We start from the raw sequence: 13684 nt of genomic DNA, 5'->3' as shown, positions 1-13684 counted from the left end.
CAATAATGGCTTTAAACTTTTATTTAGTGATTGATCGCTTCAGTCACTCTTTAGCTGGTTAATAGTTGCACAAATGCAAATCACACCAGATTGATCGTACGCATCTGTGCCCAACCAAGTATAATCACACTGGTTTGATCATACGTATTTAAAGGGTTAAATATTAAGTAATTTAAATTAGTGTGGATTGGTTAATGGAACAGATGTGTTTTCAACTGAATTTTGAATGTTGAGGTGATTTTGACAGAAAGTGAATAATTGTGAAATAGACTTTGTGCCTCTATGTGACGAGACCCCCAGGCGCCGCTCATTTATTGACCGCAGTGAGTGAATTGGGACTTAGACATGGATGAGTGAATTGATGTCAGAAGGTGCGGTTCCACAGGCTGTCCTGGAGGTCAGAGTGAAAGCCTTGAATTTTATGCAGGCAGCTACAGTTAATCAGTGGTGTGAAATCAAGAGTGGGGTCACATGAGCCCTCTTTGTGTGATTAAATACCAGACTTGTTGCTGCATACTGGACCAACTGCAGTGGCTTAATCTTGGTAGCTGGGAGGCTGGCCAACAGAGCATTTCAGTAGTCCAGTCTTGAAATGACCAGAGATTGGACCAGAGGCTGTGCAGCATATTCAGACAGGAAAGGTCTGATTTTCCTGATGTTGTAAAGTGCGAACCTGCAAGACCAGGTGGTTGATGAGACATGGGCAGTGAAGTTAAACTGGTCATCGACCAGTACTCCCAGGTTCTGAGCTGTCCTGGTTAGTTGGTTGGCTAGCTGGCTGTCTGTCTGTCTGTCTGTCTGTCTATCTATTAAAATAAATAAGTACATAAATATTTATGTATAATGTATGAATAAAATATTACTATAAAATAATTGGCTACTTTATATTAAAAATAAATAATTACTATAATGTTTTATATATGTGTGAATTACTGGTAGGAAAATATACTTGTTTACAAAACATTGACTATATTTAAACTGATGTAGCCATTACCACCACATAATAATAGACAGCAATTTTTAAAATCTTAACATGTTTGATGCATGGAGAGTCCTGGCATCACAGACCGAACACATTGTCTTCCATACTGAGCATGTTAATTGCCTCTGAGTCAATATGTTCATCCTCTCATCTGTGAATGTGTTCCCTACTACAGTGAAGACCTGAAGTGGGAAGCCATATGAAGATGCCCCAGGTAGACGACCACAGTAAAACAAAATGATGATTTTATTGCTGCTTATACAAGATTTATAATTTTTTCACCTCTGCTTTTCTCATCATTCTTCAGTTGAGACTCAATGTTTTCCAAAGTATGCTGTCTGAAGAAAGAAAGAAAGAAAGAAAGAAAGAAAGAAAAGAAAGAAAGAAAGAAAGAAAGAAAGAAAGAAAGAAAGAAAGAAAGAAAGAAAGAAAGAAAGGAGAAGAAAAATACTGACTATATTTCATGGAAGGTTTGCACTAGGGCAGGAACTCCTCCTGTCTAGACATTTTATGACGTTAAGCAAAACAAAATCAACGTAAGACACCATTCAGATACACATGAATCTTTCTCTGTACTCCTGCTGTGCTTTTAACTAAATGTTTTTATGTGGTGATTCTGTAATACAGAAAGTCTAAAATTCTATTTTGTGTCATTCTGTGTTTAATCTTCAGTGCATAGTTCAAGGCACAGTAATGTAAAATTCTGATGTGCTTTCTTTTTTACCCTGAATGCTGTATAATTATTGAAACAAAATTCTTCATCAATTCATGCAATATTTCTAAATTGGACCATTTAAAAAGACTACCCAATTTCTACCAAAGCACTCCTGTTATGAAAGGAAGTGAAATAAAAGTTGATTACAGTAAAATCACAGTGCTTTAGTAAAACTGCAAACTTATTTAAGCAGTTACTCTTTTACTTTTTCCTATGGTCCTTTTTATGATTTTAAAGGCATAAATTATTTCCAGGGTTTGCATTTTGCTGGTTTGTTGCTGCTTGGTTATGGGATTGTAGATTTAAGCCTGAGAACGGATCTTTTAAAAAGTGGATGGCAACTACTTAATTGAATACTTTCTCAGCTTGAGTCTCGAGAATGCAATTGTGACATCTGGGTTAAGACATATTATAGGTCATACAATGTGTCTTAGCAGTTAACAGTTTCCTTGATTCTCAGCATCCTTTTTGTCCCCAAAGCTCATCCCAAGATTTACCAGATCAAGGCCTGGTGACATTTGCCCAGAGGATTAGCTTTATCCTGCCAGGCCCAATGGAAGACCTAACTTCAGACCCAGGGTCAGTTCTCTGATCACAAAAAACAATTTAAAGAATAGGGAAGGCTCCAGATACAAGCTGGCAGGGTGTAAGCCTTTGTAACACTGGTTTAACCCAATACTGATGCAAGTCCAGATTTGAGCTTAGAATGTAAGTTACCAAAGCTCAAAGAAAGTATTTTGAACCTCACAGCTTTACCCATGTTCTCATATTTAATGCATTTGAATATACTGTATTCAAAGTAGGGCAGGGTAATTTAAAGCATTAAAAAATCAATAATAATAATGCAGTCAGTGGTTCCCAACCCCATTCCTAGAGGCCCCCCAACACTACATATTTTGGATATCTCCCTAATCATACACACATGATTCACTCAATAGCTCGTTAGTAGAGACTCCACAACCTGTAATGGATGTGTCAGATAATGAGATATACAAAAGGAGCAGTGTTGGGGGGCCTCCAGGAACAGGGTTTGGAACACTGTGGTGGTGGTGTAGTGGGCTAAAGCACATAACTGTTAATCAGAAAGTCACTGGTTCGATCCCCACGGCCACCACCATTGTGTCCTTGAGCAAGGCACTTAATTCCAGGTTCCTCCGGGGGGATTGTCCCTGTAATAAGTGCACTGTAAGTTGCTTTGGATAAAAGCATCTGCCAAATGCATAAATGTAAATGTAAACCATTGGCCTATGTTGTTTTCACTTCCTAAAACTTCACTAAAATTAGCATATCTAAATTTTTTAGGAGGTGCACACTCAAATTGACCGCACATCCATTTGGGAGAGCACTGCAAACTTATTCATTACGCACAACACATGTCCCGGGCATAATAACTACAGGGGAGGATTAACTGTATGGAAAATAAAGACTTCACCTGTAAGTTGTAAGACAGGTGCTGGAAATTTATGGGCAAGCTGCCATACAGTATCTCTTTGCATCGCCTGAAAACGCTAAATCATTGACATTGTCAAAAATGAAACTATGCAAAGAGATCCAGTGTGTGCGTGATAGAGAAAATAATACTTTTGATATTTTAAACTTCAATAAATTAAAATTCAATATTCTATTTGTTTTATATCTGTAAGTATAGTGTCTAATTATATATTGGCAATGCAATATTACATTTTTCATATAAAAAAATTACAAAATAAAAAATAAAGTTTACAAGATTAAGCTTACAAATTAAGTATTCCTATAATAAATCCTATAATAAAAAAAAATACCTGAGGATTTTCCCCAAATTTTGAATTACTGCCTGTCCACTGATTTTATGGCATGTAAACATATTCTCACTGACCACTTCATTAGGTATACCTGTGCACCTGCTTATTCATGCAATTATCTAATCAGTTAATCATGTGGCAGCAGTGTAATGCATAAAATCATGTAGATACAGATCAGGAGCTTCAGTTAATGTTGGTCACACTCCTAAAGCTAAATATAATTTTATTTCATTAGGTATACCTGTGCACCTGCTTATTCATGCAATTATCTAATCAGTTAATCATGTGGCAGCAGTGTAATGCATAAAATCATGCAGATACAGATCAGGAGCTTCAGTTAATGTTGGTCACACTCCTAAAGCTAAATATAATAATGAGGGGAATCCACCGATCTGAGAACTAAATTTAAATGTATTTAAACATTTAAAAAATTATATTTACGAGGCCAGAAATATAAAATACAATTTAAAATAAAAGAGAATATATACAACAACAAAAGTCAGTTTGAATGTTCCTACTCATTATTGGTCTGTTCAAATCCAAGCACTCAAAAATCTTTTCAGGTGTGAATAAAGAAAACTGTCAATCTCTCACCAAACTGTAGAATTCCAGGAAAAGGGGGAGAAGGGGTTGAAGCACATCTGAAGTTCAGTTGTGGAAAAAAGGTTTAGTCCCAATTAATGGTAATCCTAAACATGGAACAAGTAATAATTCAGGTTTATGATATCAGTAGATGATTAAAGTTCTAAGTACAAAGAGTGATCCAGTTGAGAAAAATAACCTTTTTAAATGTTCTATGTGGTATGTCTTAGCTTGCTTTGGATTGGCTAACATCTAAACTCTGCAATTTACTTTGCACAACTGTTTTATAATTTTGTCAGGTCCTTGCCACTTGGAAGCCAGTTTGGCCATGAACGCATCCGCAGCACGAGACAACCGGTGACGAACCCAGACAAGTTCTCCTTCTTGAAAGTCTTTTCTACTCTGGGCTTTTGTGACATTTTCGTTAACTTTTTCCAGAAGGGATTTTTGGCATTCATTGACGTCGTAAACATAGTTGTTAGGATTTGGAGGAAGATACTGAAATCGTTCTAAGGGTCCCTTCAACTTGCATCCCAGGACAGTTTCGGCTGGGGTATGTTCAGTACTCTCCTCCCAAGAAGAATTGATTAATTGAATTCATGGATCCATCTGTCCCAATTCCAATGGTTGTCCTTGATATATGAGGTTATCATGGCATTAAGAGTTCTGTTCACCCTCTCCATCAGGTTGGTCTGTGGGTGATACACGGTGGTGAGCTTCTGAATGACTCCCCAATGCTTGCAAGTAGTGTTCAGAAGCTGAGAGGCAAATTGTGTTCCTCAATCTGACACCATGTAAGTTGATGTCCCCCAACGGTTAAAGATGTCTTTGATAAGGATGCTAGCTATCAGAGGTCTCTTTGCTGAATGTAAATGGAACACTTCAACTCAGTTGCTACAGTAGTCCATGATGACGAGTATGTACTCATTCAATATTGAGCTCTTTAGGAATGATCCCATAGGATTGATGCCAAGCATATGTCTGGGTTCTTCCACAGGTGTGGACTGGAGGTATCCAGACAGTTTGGATATGCAAGGTTTGTACTTTTGGAAAGTCTGATCCCAAACATCCTGAAGAATTTCTGGACAATACATAACATTGAGTAGCTGGTGTAATGTCTTCATATGCCCCAAATGTCTCAATGGGTTATCGTGAGCAAATTTGAGAAACTGTTGAGATGACCACTAGCAAAATGTGACATTTTTGATCATTGGGGATGCATCTGAATACGAAGTTGGAAATGATTGGGAGTCATTGGGGTAAGCTTTGCATTGTCCCATATAGATTGCAGTGTTTGGTCACTTTTCTGACTGCTGCTAATCTCTCCCCAGTCAGTCTGCAAATCTCCACCTACATCTTGCACCTGACATACCGCATCTCGTCTTATGAGTTCCTCTTCAGGCATGGCACAGAATCAGGGAAAACATTGCACTGCCCTTTCCAAAACCTCACATTGAAATCAAATCCCTGTAGTCGGAGTGTTTGTTGAGTCGTAAAGTTGGGCGAGGTTGGTTGCATACCCCAGGTGACAGCAGTGCAACCACTAAGAATTTACATGCGTTTCCACCTTCAATGGTTTATTTGAGTGTTTTATTGTGTTCCTGGTGTAACTCAGGCAGTTGTTGTTGCCATCCTGTACTTGTCACGCAGGTGTGATATTCGGATGTACCAATCCTGTGCAGGTGTTGTTACACATGGTCTGCCACTGCGAGGACAATCAGCTGTCCTTCTTGTCTCCCTAAAGTGCTAAGTCTAAGGTGTTTCACAGTACAAACAAATTAATTGCCCTGACCACATCTGCAGTCCTTATGCCTAAGGCACATTCATGCAGATGAGAAGGGACCCTGGGCATCTTTTTTTTTTTTTTTTGGTGTTTCTCAGAGTCAGTAGAAAGGTCTCTTTATGCTACGTTCACACCGGACGCGAATAGCGCGTCAGGCGCGAGTGATTTCAATGTTAAGTCAATGCAAAGACGCGTTACACGCGTAAAAAATTCTCTGCGGCGCGAATGAGGCGTGAGCGCGCGCTGATAGACGCGAATACGCCTCATTCAGCGTCAAGTTCAGCGCTGAATTGAGCGTCTGGCGCTACTGCCGAATGGTGCATTTTGTGCATTCACGCCGTTTGACGCGAATTCGCGTCTGCCGCACGAGTTGAAAAATCTGAACTTTGGCGTCAATTGGCCGCGTTAACCAATCAGGAGCCTAGCTGCCTGCTGCCCTCCTTCCTCTTCTCCTATGCCGTTCCCTGTGGCTCTTCCACCTTCCAAGCGAGGTCCTTTTTGTTCCTGTCTCTTAATGTAAATAGTTTGCACATATTGTTCATTTTTTTCAGTTCATATTGTTATTTTATATGTTTTGCCTAAATAATTTTTTTTACGTTTTGCCTAAATATGTTTTTTAATGTTATACCTAAAATTACTTCATATGTTTGGCCTCAATAAATTATTTTGTAATATGACTAAATGCCTGGTGTGGTTCTAATGCACAAACAAAGCAAATATTTTATCACATAACTTGATTTCAATATATGAGACATTTTGATTTTGAAATGATTGCTATTTATTCCATATCTAAATCTAGATTATATGAAACATTATTATTGTAATGTAAAGACAACCAACATTAGTGTCTGGACAGTGTTGAATAAGGAAAAAACACAGGACAGGTTAATTACTTTTGAGGCTGGCTCCATTTATCATCAAAACAAAAATAAATAAATAATTTAACCTGATATACTACCATGGAAAACCTGACATTTTTAAAAAGTCTCAACTTAATAAATGTGCATGTTGTGGACCTGACATCCTGGAACTGGGGCTGACAACCTGGGAAAAAAAAAACAAAATATAATAATAATGGACTATTTTTAGATAGTTTAGCTCTTTATAGGTTTGTGGGTGGCTCTTAAAAGAGCCGTTGTGGGGAAGTCATGAGGAGGACTTCAAACGCTACTCCGTCGGCTGCCATGGTACTGCTCCCTCCACCGAGAAGTGTGCCATGAAGACATCCCTCACCCGGAGTGCCTCTCTGGAGGAGTTGTTGGCCGCAACCCGACCCAGACCTGGCAGTGGCTCCTCTCCAGCATGTCCCGCTTCCCTCGCAGCAGGTGCCTCTCTCCCCTCCGAACACCTCAGAAAGTTGTGGAGAAGACACGTCGCCTTCACACACTTCTCCGCAACTTCTGGGTGGACCTTGATGAGGCGGCGGTACATCCTCCACTGTGAGGAGAGGATGCCAAAGGCGTTCTCCACCACCAGCCTGGCTCTGGAGAGGCGGTAATTGAAGACACGCCTCTCTGGAGGACAGCATAGAGGGTAGTTCCACCGCTCCTGGAATCCTTCTGCGATGGACCTCCAGTCATCAGTGGTGGGCACAGCCATGCACTCCTCCACAAGACAGTCCCAGATTGCAGTCACAACCTGGTGGACGATCTGGCTCACTGTTGAGACACCAACCCTGAAGCTGGACGCTATGGTCCAGAATGAGTCCCCTGTGGCAAGAAACCTAGAAAATATTTTTATAAGTACACTTGTAGTTACATATTCAACTATATACAATAACCAGTCTGTTTTACTTTAATGCACCATATTTGTTTGTTTGCTAGCAATTTTGCAAGCAATTTAACAAAGTTTTGAATCTTCAAAACAAAAGGGTATATGTGTATATGGTTTAAATCACTAGTGTGCCAATAACCAATAACTGATTATCAAAAGAAAGAGTAACGTTACTACATATTGCTTACAGATAGAGACATGACAGTATCATTTTTAGGTTATAGCAGTTAACCGAGTAACGTTATCACTAGAAAGAGCACTACATATTGCTTACAGATAGAGACATCAACACGTCTGCCAAAATAATATTTTATTTTTTAGGTTAACGTTACAGCAGTTAACTGAGTATCACTAGAAAGAGCACCAACAGTGGTATCCGTACCACACAGTTTGAAAAACATTGCTAGCATAGCGTAAATTAACATATATTTAATATACTGTATTTAACATTTTATATACATTTACTAACCGAAGACAGATGGACAGGCGCTCCGCAGCTGGGATAGAGCGCCTGTAGTCGGTGTCCTGAAGGGTGATCCTCGCTCCGATGCGGGACAACAGGTCATCAAACTGGGCGCGGGACAAGCGGAAGTACCACTGAAAGCGGCCGTCATCCAGGCGGAGCTCCTGGAGCAAATGATGAAATTTGCCGAACTGGGAACGCCTCCGGAGGGTCTGGTGGACCCAAGTAATACCCGCAATAATAAATAACCACACATGCAACAGATCACACACTCACACACTCCTGTGAGATACACTGCAAAGATATGCACACAGCACTCAGTGTAAGGAGAAACACCACCACATGGGGATGACTAGCCTGCCCACTCCAGACCCACAGCTCCTAGAAAGACAAAAAAAAGAAATCAAAAGCAAAATGCACCAAAACCAATGATCACAGAAAATGAATCAAATTATAATAACAAAAGAAAGACACTCAAACCTGAGGATATCCACTCCAATGGTTAGTGGAACCACAGCAAGGAGTTTAATCCCCTGGTGTACCAGAAATCCAGTCTAACCAAAAGTAGTAGCAGCCAACAAAAAAAATTAAAACAAAATCAATTAGGCTAGAAAGCCAGCGAAACAAAACAAAAACACTGAAACAAAACGGTGAAAAAAAACAGTGAATCAAAACAACAGCATCAAAGCTTCAAGCTATGCAGTTACAGAGCAGGAAGAGATGCACTAATGGGCTGATTTATTCACCTAAAATGTAAAGCAAAATTGAAACTAATCCACATACCTTTGTGGATTAGTTTCAGACATAAGTGGGTTTTACATACCAACACGCAGAGACCATACCATCTATCCAGCAGCAGATGTTTACAGATGAAACACGTTACGCTATCAGCGTAAGCCTCGATGTCATCATCAGAGGCGGACCGGAAAATCTCCCAGTCCACGTGATCAAAACAGTCTTGTAGCGCAGAGTCTGATTGGTCCGACCAGCACTGGATTGTTCTGAGGGTGGGTGCTTCCTGTTTGAGTTTCTTCCTGTAAGCGGGCAGAAGCAGAACGGAAGAGTGGTCTGATTTGCCAAATGGTGTGCGGGGGAGGGATTTGTAGCCATCCCAGAAAGGAGAATAGCAATGGTCCAAAACCCAGTCCCCTCGTGTGTTGAAGCTGATGTGTTGGTGGTATTTTGGTGCGATTGTTTTAAAATTGGCTTTGTTAAAGTCCCCAGTAACAATGAACGTGGCCTCAGGGTGCGCAGTTTCATGCTCACTTATACTCCCATACAGTTCCTTGAGTGCTGGTCTGTGTCAGCTTGTGGGGGTATGTACACAGTCAGAATGGTCAATACAGAAGAATAAGATATTCCAGATCAGGGGAGCAGAAAGACTTAATAAAATGTATGTTCCTCTGATCACACCATGATTTGTTGATCATAAAACATACACCACCACCTCTGCTTTTACCTGATAGGTCTTTTGCTCTGTCCGCTCGGTGGATGGAGAACCCGCAGCCAGCCAGGTTTCTGTAAGGCAAATAACGCAGCAGTCCCTCGTCTCTCATTGGAAAGAGATCCGCACTCTCAGCTCGCAGAGCTTGTTGTCCAGAGACTGAACATTTGCCAGTAGTATACTGGGTAGCATGGGTCGATTTGTGCGACGTCTTACTCTGATGAGAATGCTGGCTCTTTTTCCCCTTTTCCTTCTGCATATCCGTGGCCGGGCAGCCAAGACAAAGGGCTTCGCTGGCTTGTTTGTAAACAGCGGGTCGGCAATGAGGAATTTGAAGTCTGGTTTACGGTGTGTAATTGTATAACCAATGTCCAAAAGCGTTTGTCTGTTGTATACAATAAGGCAGACAACATCCAAGACAAAAAACAAAAAACTGTAAACAAAACAAACAATAAACTGCACTGTTGTGTCGGAGCTCGCAACGCAGCAGCCATACTCTGCGCCATCTTGAGTAACTCCTACTTAGTATGTCCTCGTGGCGGTGCCGTTACTCAACTCAATCCGGGTGGCGGAGGTCAAGTCTCAGTTGTCTCCGCTTTTGAGACTGTCAATCCACACATCTTATCACGTGGCTTGCTGTGCACAACACAGCGGAGACTCTGCACATGGAGGCTCATGCTATTCTCCATGCACAAATGACGATGTGCCACATTGAGAGCGAGAACCACTAATCGCAACCATGAGGAGGTTACCCCATGTAACTCTACCCTCCGTAGAAACCGGGCCAATTTGATTGCTTAGGAGACCTGGCTGGAGTCACTCAGCACACCCTGGATTTGAACTCATGACTCCAGGGTTGGTATTCATTGTAAATTCTCGCTGAGCTACTCAGGCCCCCACATAAGTGTATTTGAATGTCTCCAGAGCTGCCCAAAGTGATGTGGATGGTCGTATTATGCCCTTGTTCAACATGGTCTTGATTTCCTCATCGATGAACTTTTGCTTGTTGACTGGTACGTGGTATGCTCTTTTGCATACTGGGATGGAATCACTGGTCATTATCTGGTATTTAATGACAGATGTTTGGCCTAGCACATCTGTGCAGACTGTAGGCCAGATCAGTAATAAACCCTCTAGCTGTCTTTTGGTGCGGGAATCATCTGCAAGACTCATCAAATCCTTTATGACAGCTATGGTATTATTGGATATTTGAAGAGCTGGTAAGGTGTAATATAGATTAATTGAGGATAGCTGGTTATAGCAAGAGAAAGGATGTGATGACTCTTATTGTCCAGGAAATTAATATGTGGAGATGTCAAAATCCAACATGACTGCAGCTGACACAAGGAATTCAAGGCGTAAGATGAGCGGAAACGATAGGTCTTGATCTCTCATGATGAACAGTCGCAAATGGTGTGTATATCAATGTAGCATGCACTTACAAAACTGAAGCATACACTGCCCCCCCCCAAGGGCAGGAATAAAATGGCAATTTCAAGAAAATAAATTAAACAATAAACTGGAAATGTTACAACATCAACCATCAGATTGGGGAAAAATGTGTTCTCAGTCATTTCGATTTCGAATGTACTTTGTCTTCTCCATGCACCTTGTCTGTAGGTGAAGTTGCACCAGACTGATTACTCGACTAACAATGTCTTGCAAGTTATATGAGCAGTGCTGGCCCTGCCTAATAAGTGTAATAAGTGGCTGCATAGGGCCCCCTGGTGTTCAAGTGTAAATTGCACTAGGCACACAGCCCGGCTATGTGCACGCCAACAGTTCGCTAGAACCTATCAAACAACTTTTTTTTTTTTTATATTTCATTATTTCATATTTTTATATTATATAATTAGATAATATACTGTAGAAAGATGTTATATATATATATATGTGCTAATAAACAACAGTTGATAGTTTTGCAATTTTAAGCTTTATACATTTAACAATACATTTATGTGGCAGCGGGGACGTGGGCAAGTGTCCGTCCGAGAGAGAGAGAGAGAGCGGTAAGGGTGATTGCACCTGAGCTAAATTATGCCTAACACCTGTTTTTGTTTACAGCGAACACAGGGAGAGCGTCATAAAAGAGCCACACAGCCAGCAGACCGGGGAGAGAGAGAGTCTGGATCAGAAAGTTCCATGAACCTAAAGTGTTGTAGAGATGAATGTATATTGTTTAGCTGAACCTTTTTACAAAACTTTATGCAAAGTTATTTTGAAGCTGACATCCACTTTGAAGCTGGTGTGCTGTGGCGCCCTGTGAAAGCCAAATAAAAGTACTCACTTGAGTTGAAGGAACCTGTTGTCCGGTGTCCTCAGTGGGATCCTTTACAATTAACTTGTTTGTTTTGCACAATTTAAGAATGCTTAGTTAAGGTGGCCCCATTTTGAAATACACAGGGCCCCCAAAATGCCAGGGCCGGCCCTCTCTATGAGACAAAGTATAAAATTATATATATTTATGATTATATTTGAATGTTTGTTTTAATGTACCATGATAAATAATGATTAATCACAGAAAACTGTAAGATTAATTGGTTTAAAAAATAAAATAGGTTTACAGCCCTAACTCAAATTATATTACATTACATTATTGCCCCTGAAAGATTACCAGTCAATCGTAATCGAAATGTGCATTGAATGTGAAGACTCATAAGCTTTATATTTTTATATAATTTCTAATGAGCCATGTGGTTTGAGTGAGAAGAATAATGATTTAAACATAAATGAGCAACTACTTAAGACATGGGGCGCATACAGTGTATTATTCATTTATCAGAATTAATGTTTCATGCAGTATAGAGAGGGGTTAAATTTATTCCGCTCAAACTGCTTTATTCATATAATTTTAAGCACCCGTTTAAAGCTCAGCTGTATTCAAACGCTTTGTTACAAATCATGCAACTTTTAATAGGGTTCAAGTACTGACAGTGTGTTGATGAGGAAGAGGGAGGAATGAGGAGCTAAATGAGTGTATATTATATATTTACCTTGAAAGTGCCCCCAGATCTTTATCCTTATGAGCCCCAATATATGTTCCAAGCAATCAATGAGGACTCTTGAGGGGAAATATATTTCATAAATTATTTTATCCTCATTTGATGTCCTGCTTGAGTTTTGCATGCAAATTTTCTCTTGGAAAGGGAAAGATATTTTAAATATTCTATTCCATTTCCCTTGTGTGTCAGTGTTTTGTTTTGAAACTGTCATTTGGGACACAGCCGCCAAATAGTCTCAAATGGTGCATTATCAAAGTGTGAGCAATTGTCTCCCTCAGTACATTCAATGTTTCAGATGACCAGCTGATATTGTTTGCTCAACATTCAATAACATTATAAATGGTAATTACTTTGAAAAAAATGTTTTGCTTTTAGAGATTTTGAGAAATTCTTATTGACAGAAACATCTGTTAAATTATATTTTGTGCATAATGGCTGATAAACAGAAAAAGCATAAAGTGTCATGAGAGCTCTGATACTATGAACTGTCTCAGGCCTGAGCCTTTGTTGAGGGCTGTCCAGAGCTCTAGGTGTTGAGAGGCTCACTGACAGGGTTCCAGGGGATCAATGCAGCAGGACTGAAGACAGACTGGAGACAGGAGATAATTGGGCAGAACAGTATGTGGTGTGGCAGCATGGCTGCTCAGGGGTTTCAGCACTAATCCATGCCTCCCATGAGGGTGTAAGACTGGGGATTGACTATCTAAAACACTCCCATGGCACTGGTGCCTTTGGGAAACTCACTCTGTCTCACCAAGTCACCTTCTCTAAGTATCTGTCAGCTTGACTTTCTTTCAAACCACCAACTTTTCACTGCTCAGAGATAATTTCCTCTGACCTCTGGTGGCAACAAGATGCTCCGGAGAATAAACAATAATAGAACAGTGACATAGATCAGGTACTGGACATTGGCTTGGTCATTAATGGATGGAAAAGTTGTTATTGCCTCACCTTATTGCTCTACATTAAATGTTCCAAATGTTGCACTTTATAACATCCAATTTGATTGTTAAATGAGTGATTTGACAGAGATAAAAATCTAGTGAGAGACACCACAGTCCTTGAAAGTCTGAAGGAATAATGAGAATGAGAATTAATGTCCGTCATTAGGAAGCTTCTTGTTTGTTTTTTGTTTTTTAGTAGAAGTCTGGAGAAATCC

General features: G+C 40.2%; 1 long non-coding RNA gene across 1 annotated transcript in view; it reads left to right on the top strand.

The window, feature by feature from the left end:
• LOC127617238 (uncharacterized) overlaps positions 1–11815 on the top strand; it is a 35804-nt gene extending 23989 nt beyond the window's left edge. The window contains exon 3 of the long non-coding RNA XR_007967295.1: positions 11588–11815. This is a non-coding gene — a long non-coding RNA (uncharacterized LOC127617238). The remainder of the gene's footprint in view (positions 1–11587) is intronic.
• The last annotated feature ends 1869 nt before the right edge of the window (positions 11816–13684 follow it).

Source organism: Xyrauchen texanus, chromosome 2 (assembly GCF_025860055.1).
Source record: "Xyrauchen texanus isolate HMW12.3.18 chromosome 2, RBS_HiC_50CHRs, whole genome shotgun sequence".
NCBI classification, from domain to species: Eukaryota; Metazoa; Chordata; class Actinopteri; order Cypriniformes; family Catostomidae; genus Xyrauchen; species Xyrauchen texanus.
Note: the sequence above shows the minus strand (reverse complement) of the source record. Positions and strands in the feature narration are given on the sequence as shown.